Genomic DNA, 9,783 nt, shown 5'->3' on the forward strand with positions numbered 1-9,783 from the left:
GCTTTGAAATTCACGGAGAAATCAAGCGCAATAAGTAGCTTATCGAAGCACATATTCTCCTTGCAGAAGCAGGGCACGTTGGGTCTGCTTATCTGTGATATGTGAGGATGACGTGACGATGACGTCATCGCATCTGTTGAAGGTGAAACAGCGAGCGCAGTTACGACCTGCCCGACCTGTGATAAATGCACGTTCTGATGCTAATGGCCTTCACGAAAGGGACAGTGGAAAATAAGCAGTTGAGAAATATAGGTAGCACAGACACAACGACCACGGCCGATCACCACGCTCTCTCGTGGCGCAGTATCATTTGTGGCACAACGAACGCCAATTCAGGCTACCATCGTTTGTGCAGGTCTATTGTTCTTAAACATTGCAGCACTGCCTTTATCGCCTTCTGCTGCGATGGTTTATTCCAAAATGCTTTGCTCTATTTATAGTTATCAAAGCGAGCTAGCGCACTTGCCAGAGATTGTCTCGTGTACACTTTCGCGAGGACAGTCATACTGAACGTGTCTAAGTGTCTGCTCGCAACCACACTCATTGCATCAGGCGTAGTCGACCACTGTAATGCGAAAAGCAAAAAACTTCGTAAAGGACACCCCTAGCCATAGTCGACAAATTAGAGTGGTCTCGCATCGGCAGAGTCTACAGTTGGGATGCGAAGTTGAAGCCAAGAGTCTAGATGGTGCAGCCAGTTGTTTTGAAAACTTGCAGCGTACGGCAGCATATGCGCCGTCAAACGTGTGGTAAGAGCGCGCTGTTAATGGTTCCGCTCACTTTTCATCCCAAGGTGGTTTGATGTAATGAAATGCAGAAATAACTGGAACGCCCAATCTATTTCGGCACACATTTTGGGAATAATGATCTCGAAACTGGTGCCATCTTGAAAATTTGTCCCAAGTTTATACGGGCTGCGAACAAACCGGCTACAATTTGTAACTTGCAATGCATGCCGGAAAGTAATTATTTAAAATCTGAATTAGAAAAACTTTGTAAATTATAGAATTATACAGTTCGATTTCTCGTGCAAATTATGTCCGCCCCTTCGTGTAATCCAGCTCAATGGCTTAAATTGTGTTAACTGGCAAAGGCGATTTTTCAAAATAATATAACATAAAAGAAAACGCTATGTGCTGAATTGGGCCCTACAAACATGGTCCTATACTCCTTTCCACACATAGCAGTCAACGCTGTGGAGGCTAGAGAGACTTCTTGTGGTCGCATCATTTGCACTTGGATACAGTTCGATGTTTTCTTTTTTTTCCAGTCTTTGGTTGTCAAAGCAATGGTTGTCATAGGGGCGCTATAACGTAAAGCTAGGGCGCTATAACGTAAAGCTATTCCAAACTTTTCTATTCCAATTCTGCAATCCGCCTTCCGCAATTGGTCAAAAACTTTTTTGAACCACCCTCACTTCGCCTGTCTATCACGCGACGTCACGAAAACCGCGATAGCTCCCCATCTGATGTGACGTGTACACACTGATTACGCACCTTTGGACCAAAAAAATATAGTTACTTCTGATTCGACGCCTTTTAGCCATTAACCCTCGGCTGCTGGTCAAAAATTTCCGGGCTGCACCCACTTCACCTGCCTGTCGCGCGACGTCACAAAACAGCGAAAACTCACTACGTCAAAGTGACGTGTACGCGTTAAAGATGCATTAATATGCCGAACAAAACTGAATTTTTTTCTGAATAGCTGCAGGCCGCCCCGTTCCGAAAGGAATAAAATATGGCTGCCGCCGATCGCTCAGGCACTATAGCTACTCGCACCTGCCGGAGACTATGGATTTATTTGCGTACAGTAAACCTTTTTGTGTGGTCGTGTAACGTTTTCAAGCACTTTCGGCACGTTTACGACCTCGTTCAGCCAACTTTTCTTTGCTAAGGACCCTTTTTAGCGGCATTCTTAACCTTCCGTTGCATGCCGCCGCGATTTTCGACCAGCCACCTCAAGCCAAGTAAGGGAAAGCGGACCAATCGCAGACGCCGGCACCACCCTCTTCATCCGGTTACCGATTTTCAGTGCACTGGCTCGGCCCCATTGAATCCCTCTCTCCTTGAGCGGGCTCCTCGCCTCTTGTCAGCCAATTAAAGAAGACAAGCTGCTCACTGTAGGCAATGTTATTCGTTTTTAAAGCAAACAGAAGTGACCTCCTATAAGCGAGGAGAGCGTTTGATTGGTCTCTTCAGACAACCGTGCTGGTCACCGCCCGATGCTTGCGTCGGCGGTTACGCAAATTTGACGTCAGGAGATTGAAATAAAAACACACTGGAACAGTTTTACGTTATAGGGCCCCTAGTCCGAACTTTCCTATTCCAATTCCGCAATCAGCCATCCGCGATTGGTCAGAAACTTTTTTGGACCACTCCTACTTCGCCTGTTTGACATGGGACATCACAAAAAACCGCGATAGCTCCTAATCTGACAGGACATGTACACACTGATTATACGTGATTCGACCAAACAAAAAATAATTATTATTTGATTCGACGCCTTTTTGCCAATAACCCTCTGCCATAGGTCAAAAGGTTTCAGGCTGCATCCACCTCACCTGTCTGTCACTCGACGTCTCAAAACCGCGAACACTCACTGCGTCAAAGTGCCGTACGTGTACACGTTAAACGTGCAATAATATGGCGAACAAAACTGAATTTTGCTCTGCATAGCCGCAGGCTGCCCCGTTTCGAAAGGAATAAAAGATGCATGCCGCCGATCGCCCAGGCACTGGCTACTCGCACTGGCCGGAGAGCATGGATCTATTTGCGTATAACAAAACTGTTTGCTTGGCTGTATAACGCTATCGAGCCCCTTCGGCACGTATACGACGTCGCTCTGACAACTCTTATTTGCTGACGATCCTTTTTTGTGGTATTTTTAGCCTTCCGTTACACGCCTCCGCGATTTTAGACAAGCCAGCGCAAGCTAGGTGAGGAAAAGCGGACCAATCGCAGACGCCGGCACCTCTCTTTTCATCCGGTTATCAGTATTCAGCGCGCTGGCTCGGCCACATTGAAACCCTCTCCAGTTTAGCGTCGCCTCACCTCTTTTCAGCCAATTAGATAAAAAAAACCGCTCAATGCAGGCAATGTTATTCGTTTTGAAAGGAAGCAAAAGTTACCTCTACAAACGATGAGAACGTTTAATTGCGCTGTTCAGGCAACGCCGCGGGTCAGCGCCCGAAGCTTGCGTCGGCGGTTACGTAAGTTTGACGTCAGAAGATTGAAATAAAAGCATATTGGAATAGTTTTACGTTATAGGACCCTAGGTAGAAATATTCCTTATTACCAAGAGAACGCGTGTTCACCTGCACGACCAATGCAGCTGAAGGATGCAAGCATTATATTGCTTGAGGTCAAGACAGCTCTAAATTCCGTCTCACAGCCAACTTGCACTGTACAGAGCTTCCAGTGCAGGTGCTTGAGTTAATCAGCGGAGTTAAAGGGCAGATTGTATGAGTGTACAAGCTATCAATTCCTGCCTGCACCGTTTTCTTTGTAGAAATTGAAGCTGACGACGCGGCTGAGCAAATGACGTGGTAAGCAAGTTGTGTGCCGCCCGCAATATTAGTATTTCTCCCGACGGAGGTGCACAGATCATTAGCGCGTACGCAGCGTCGGCGCTTTACACTTGATAAAGCTGGCGGAGGCGAGTTGTCATGGGAAATATATATGCAGATCCCACGTGCTGTGGTAATCGGTGAGGCAATTTTGCATCCACTTCCACGCTGAAGCGTGTGTTCAACTCAGCGAACCGCTTTCTACAAAGTCCGATCATGCACGGCAACCAACGCAGCGCAGCGTTAAACCCGTAGTACGCCGCAAGAAAGCATTCGCGTTAACAAACGCTTTCACGACACATTTTTCATGCGCCATTGTGACTTTTGGAATGTTTTGTGCCGAGTAGCAGAAGCAGTTGCCACGCCGACAGGTCATGACCTTGCAGCTTGTTACGAGCAGCGCGGTGCGTTCCTCGTTTTTAGACGCCCCGCGTCGGCGTTTCGCTCATAATATGTCCCGAGCGAATGAGTCCTCCGTCGAGAAAAAAAAAAAGTAGGAACCGCAGCGCAAAGCCATATCCCATTACCACGCGTCGTGTCAAATGACTGACGTTTTTCTAACCACGACTTATTATTTAACCATGCAGTCCTTCGTGAGGAATTTCACTTCTCATCATTAAAAATTTTACCGCAGATATACGCGCGTTCGGTAATCCGCAACATTTGTGAGGGACTATACTGATGATGGGTAGCACGCTGATGTCAATTTTATGCAGCGAAGCCCGGTATTATATGCCGTTTTTAAAACGTTAGAAAAATTCACACGTGGGATGCATTTTTATATTTATTTTAGTTTTTTATCGTTAGCACCATTTGTGAAGATCACGCATGGCGCGTAGCACAATTTTGCTACTTGAGCTGGATTACTTTCAGAGGCGAACGTTATTGACACGAGAAATAAAAATGACTGCTTGACTAAATAACCAAGCTTCGCTAACTAACTTTTAAGCCAATTACTTTACGGCAAATATTGTATTTCCGAATTGTAGCCGGTGGCTATCCAGATATGCGTTCTCAAAGTTTGTGACGAAATGCATTGGCGTTGCAGTATATGTTTGAGCTTCAATGTATAAAAAAACCTTTTGTTAAGAAAGTAAGCTGAACAGTTCATTTTTGCGGAAAGTGACACAGCAGTCATCTACGAACTGATGCTAGTTTGAAATTCAATCCAAGTGGATGTGCGTTACCATATCAATTGCTTCAGTTCGTATATTGCAATATGTGCGCTAATGTAGTTAGTTTAAAACTTAATTAGGGAAATTTTGTTACACAGTCAATTATGAAATTTGATTTCCAGTCTGTACATAAAGACTGCTTCTTCAAGCAATCCAGCCGAATGAGAACAATTGTGTTATATGACACAAGGGATGGTAAAAAAGTATATTAACGTTATACAGAAGGACACCCGGTATATGTAGCGTTTCACCATGCTAAACACATGCATATGCGATATAGCCGACGTCCAAGCGCGGAGCAATTCTACTGCGTGCTGTACGGTGAGCATCAATACGCGTGGCGGTGCATTAGCACGTCTCCTGGCTATCGCCTCACTGCATTTTGATCTTAAGACAGAGCATAGATGTTCCTCAAAACAGACACGGAAGTTCTCATTAATAAATCAAGAAATGAACCCTTTACTTAAGCTTTGACGGCCGAAGGCTGCGCAGTGAATGTCGGCCTCGCGGATATTACCTTGACTCAGCATGCCCAAACAAGGGTTATCACGAGATTGTTTTGCATAGTCCTTGCCGATGTACGACCAGGCCGACTTCCAGCGAGGTACCTTTTTCTCTTCTTTTTTTGACATCAAGCAAAAGTTGCTTCCATGCTAGACAAAGCTACATTCATCGACAAAAATGTGATTTGAAGTAATCAGACCAACTTCTTTGTCAATCAGATGAACATTCTTGGCTACCTTTAAAACACTGTCCCGTTTTAAAACTCGACATCGTTTTCTATGATCGCCTCATTGATAGCATCGACAGTGTCTGAAACAATATCAGCGCCAGGTCCAGTCTTTTTTCGGCGACATCTTGTTTTTCAATGTTTTCCTGTTCCGAGAGAACAAGCCAGATATAAAGGTGTCCAGTTTTGCTTTCCAGAAACCTGCAACCGGCACGAAGATGCTGGTGTTTTATATTTATTTGCTTATATTGCTATCACATTGTTCAGTTTCGGTTTTGTTTCATCTACTACGTCGTCTGCAAGTATCAAGGTTTCTTGGTCATGCTCCTTGGTTCATTCTTCGAGCTCCGAGTTTCAGGAAGTCTCTTTCAATTTCCTCCAGAAAATATTCCAGCTCTTGCTTCACTTCTTTCTTCCCTTTCAGCAGTTCAGCTTTCATTTAACCACTGAGCCATCAAGTTCAGCTCTTGAAGATGGAAACAAAAGAAAGCAAAACAAAGCGTAAAGTGTGTTGAAACTCCTAGCTTGGCAACAGTGAAGAAGCGAAAAATATAACAAGTCACAGATAAAATATTTGAAGAGAAAGTACAAATAGTGAAAATGAGGCTGAAGCTTTTTTTACAATAGAAAGAAGGGTCAAGCTGCGTTCCAGCTGGGGTCCGATATCCCTGAAGGAATATTTTTTTATCTGCTTATAGTTACATGCTGCACAAAAATTTTGCATTGCATTCCTCCCCCCATGCGCGCCCTTATGTGGTGGTGCAATAAAATGTTAGGTACTTATAAATTTTTGCACTATAGGGAAAACACAGGAAAGGCAGGAGATGGTAACTGAAGACGACGAGCAAAACGAGAATAAGGCAAAAGCGAGAGCCAACGTTTCGACAAGGCCACTCCGCAATGGCATGGCTACCAACAACAGCGTTTCGAGCTACTGGAGGAGAAAATCAGGAGGCTTATTAAGTAAACACAGAGCATGACCTGTCAATGTTTCAAACATTGTAGCTATACATTGAGCAGTTGGCTCATCGATGTCTCAATGTTAAACAAACATCCCTGGGCATACAGTGTAACGCATGTAATGTTCAAGTTTCATGAACAGTACGTTATGGTATTTGCAACCTGTTGCAACCATAGGAGCTATATGCAATTTCGTGTGTTCTCGAGTCTCAACCATGTTTGTGTATTTGTATAAATCAAGGATAGGAGAAAGTGGTAGCTTAATCTCGCTTCAATTGTTACAACCGTGTATAAAGTACATGTAATTTCAGCGCCCCTTCATCGACTCGTGAACATTCTTGAGTTGCCGGTACATTTGCTCTAGTCTTCACATAGACAGAATGTCATATGTAGCCAACATACGTGACGTAAATAAACGAAGGCGACCCGAAGCCTTATTTCTAACTATCAAAATACTGGCGTAACTTAAAGTAAGCGTAAGCATGCAGCTTCTCAACGGCGCGATCAACAATTGCTATAGCACAGAAAATATTTTTGCACCCTTCAGGTTGCTTGTTTCTCTGATGGCCCTTGCCATTACGAGGTGAGAGCGAAAGGATTGTCGCACATTTTTTTTTTGTTTTTTCTGGCAACTCTTTTTGGGCCAAGTGAACATGATGACAGCTGCAACAGACGGCACGAAGACTGCATCAAACAATAAATGGGCAGAAGGAAAACTGCGTGAAATAAACTGGGATAGCTACTGCTGTCAAACTCTCGTACGAGATATTTCGGTGCGCACCAGGTGGCCGCGATTTCAACCAACCACCTTTAACTACGGCTTCTCTATCGCAGCTGTTGTTTGAGCTCGCTGTCGTGTACAGTAAAACATATTTACAGCCTTAAGGGTAAGTGTGTTAGGAATGGTACAGACATATGGCAAAGATGTCGACCCCCCCCCCCCAAAAAAAAAATAAAGAAAAGTTTATTACTGCGTATGCCTCTGCTCGCCCACTGCACGTCGACTGCTCGCAAGCACTTCTAGAAACTCTTTTGAAGAAAGTGAACTGCTTGGCTCTTGATTCAGAAACAGTTTTATTATTCACTTATATCCGCAACACGAAATTTTTCATATCGGCATCAAGGAAAGAAAGCGGCCACGAAGGTGCTCACAGTTCGCGGATCTTTTCCTTTATATGCTTTAAGCAGCCGATCGGAACAACAACCGCGCCCCCTCAGTTTCTTTCAGTACATCTGTAATGCGGTCAAGTCCTCATATTTGCGCTGATAACTGAAGCAACGCAAATAAAAAAAGCTTGACCAACTTGTTTGATTGTATATAACGCTGCAAAGCTACTTTTCCGGTTATGAGATACACCCTAGATGCAGAACTGCTAATTAATTTTGATGACTCGAAGTTTTTTCTTATGTTGCGCCAAAACTCCAGCACAGTGACATCCTTGTATGGCTCCCTCATTGGAATATAGCCCGCAGTGACCACGAATAAAACACGCCAGTCCGTTCTCCAAAGCACAACTCAGTAGCCGCTATACCATTGCGGTGACAAACGCTCACCCAAAAATAAGCGGCACTCCAGCTTCTTTATCTGCCTAATATATTATTCCTTATTCAAGATTCAAGGCCTCGTCAGATATATCAACATAGGGGGAAGTTTCTCGTTGGACGCCGCGATGCAACGAGTTGTGATACAGCAGGCGCTACTCTTGCGCCGTGTGCAAGAATATATATATATATATATATATATATATATATATATATATATATATATATATATATATATATATATATATATATATATATATATAAAGAACTCTGCACTATACCGGAAGATCCAGTGGCGAGAGCCGAAGGACCGACATTAAATATACATTTCTAATAATTCCCTAAAAGAAAAGACGGCAACCAACCTTCCGCTTCTCGCTGTGTGGGTAAGCCGCACGCAGTTAAGAATAATGACGTAAGGAAAGCTACTGCGAATCATGAACAAAAGTAACTGAAAGCAGTGCTGTACGATTTCGCACCATTATCCTGCATAAAATACAAATTATGTTTACCCGAGCGCAAATAAAAGCAAACAAAATATCACCGTAATTGAACCGTCACACCACAAGTACCGTGATAAAAGTACAAAGATGAATCACACGCGAAACAGCGCAAAGTGATTTCTCTGAGCGCTCTTGTTATGATGGGAGCAAAAAAGGTAGCAACTGTTGCAGCACGAACGTTAATTACGAGTATAACGTGGTCGATTGCGCTAGAAATTAAGCAAGGAATAGTATCTAGCATAAATCAGTGCTGCTTCGAACTATTGGCAACCATAATCAGGAAAGGTGCGAAGGGCCCGCAGCGAAATATGATGCGATCGAAGCGTAATCTGTGACATGGAAATACTTGGAACAAAGGCTAAATAGAAAAAGGTGGCGGGGGAAGAGAATAGCACGACCGGAAATTAAATCCGGAATGCGGGAAATGAAAAGACCGGGAATTCGAGAGGGCTGAGAGTACACTAGGTTTATCGTATCTTATAAGGATATAAAGAAATCTACCCTTTCCGTATAAGGATGCTACGTACTCGAGAATAAGTAATTCAGAGTGCTTCACACTTTAGCACCTATTTCTGTCGTGCTTTCTTTCAGGTAGGTTGTTAGGGGATAACGCCTGCATATAATTAATGAGGCGACATTGTTTGACAGTCAAAGGATTACTGGCATCCCAGTAACATCGTTTACCAATAATAATAATAATAATATTTGGGGTTTTACGTGAAAACCACTTTGTGATTATGAGGCACGCCGTAGTGGAGGACTCCGGAAATTTTGACCACCTGGGGTTCTTTAACGTGCACCTAAATCTAAGCACACGGGCGTTTTCGCATTTCGCCCCCATCGAAATGCGGCCGCCGTGGCCGGGATTCGATCCCGCGACCTCGTGCTCAGCAGCCCAACACCATAGCCACTGAGCAACCACGGCGGGTTCGTTTACCAATAAAGCTGTTCGCATCTGATACTAACGCAAGCCAGGAATCTGGTGTGGTAGGCGCTACCACAATATAGTCTGCAAGTATCACACAGTTTGTCCTAAATGAATCGACAAAATGGGTTTTACTTTCTTCAAAAACGAAATAAAAGAAAGGGAAATAAGAAATGTACGTGGGTGAAACGGTAATGGTGTATTTGTGTTGTTTAGTCAGTCTTTGTCGATCACATCGCGTTGAGTCTGTGCTCTGCTGCTCATGACTCGAACGAGAAACAGCCATCTATCTACGTGCTCAGCAAAGCCAGGTAGGAGACTTCTGTTTTTACCTACCTCGGAGCCTCTACACGAGGGATCGGCATGGGTGGCACCATCTGGCA

This window comes from Dermacentor variabilis, unplaced genomic scaffold (genome assembly GCF_050947875.1).
Source record: "Dermacentor variabilis isolate Ectoservices unplaced genomic scaffold, ASM5094787v1 scaffold_12, whole genome shotgun sequence".
Classification (NCBI taxonomy): domain Eukaryota; kingdom Metazoa; phylum Arthropoda; class Arachnida; order Ixodida; family Ixodidae; genus Dermacentor; species Dermacentor variabilis.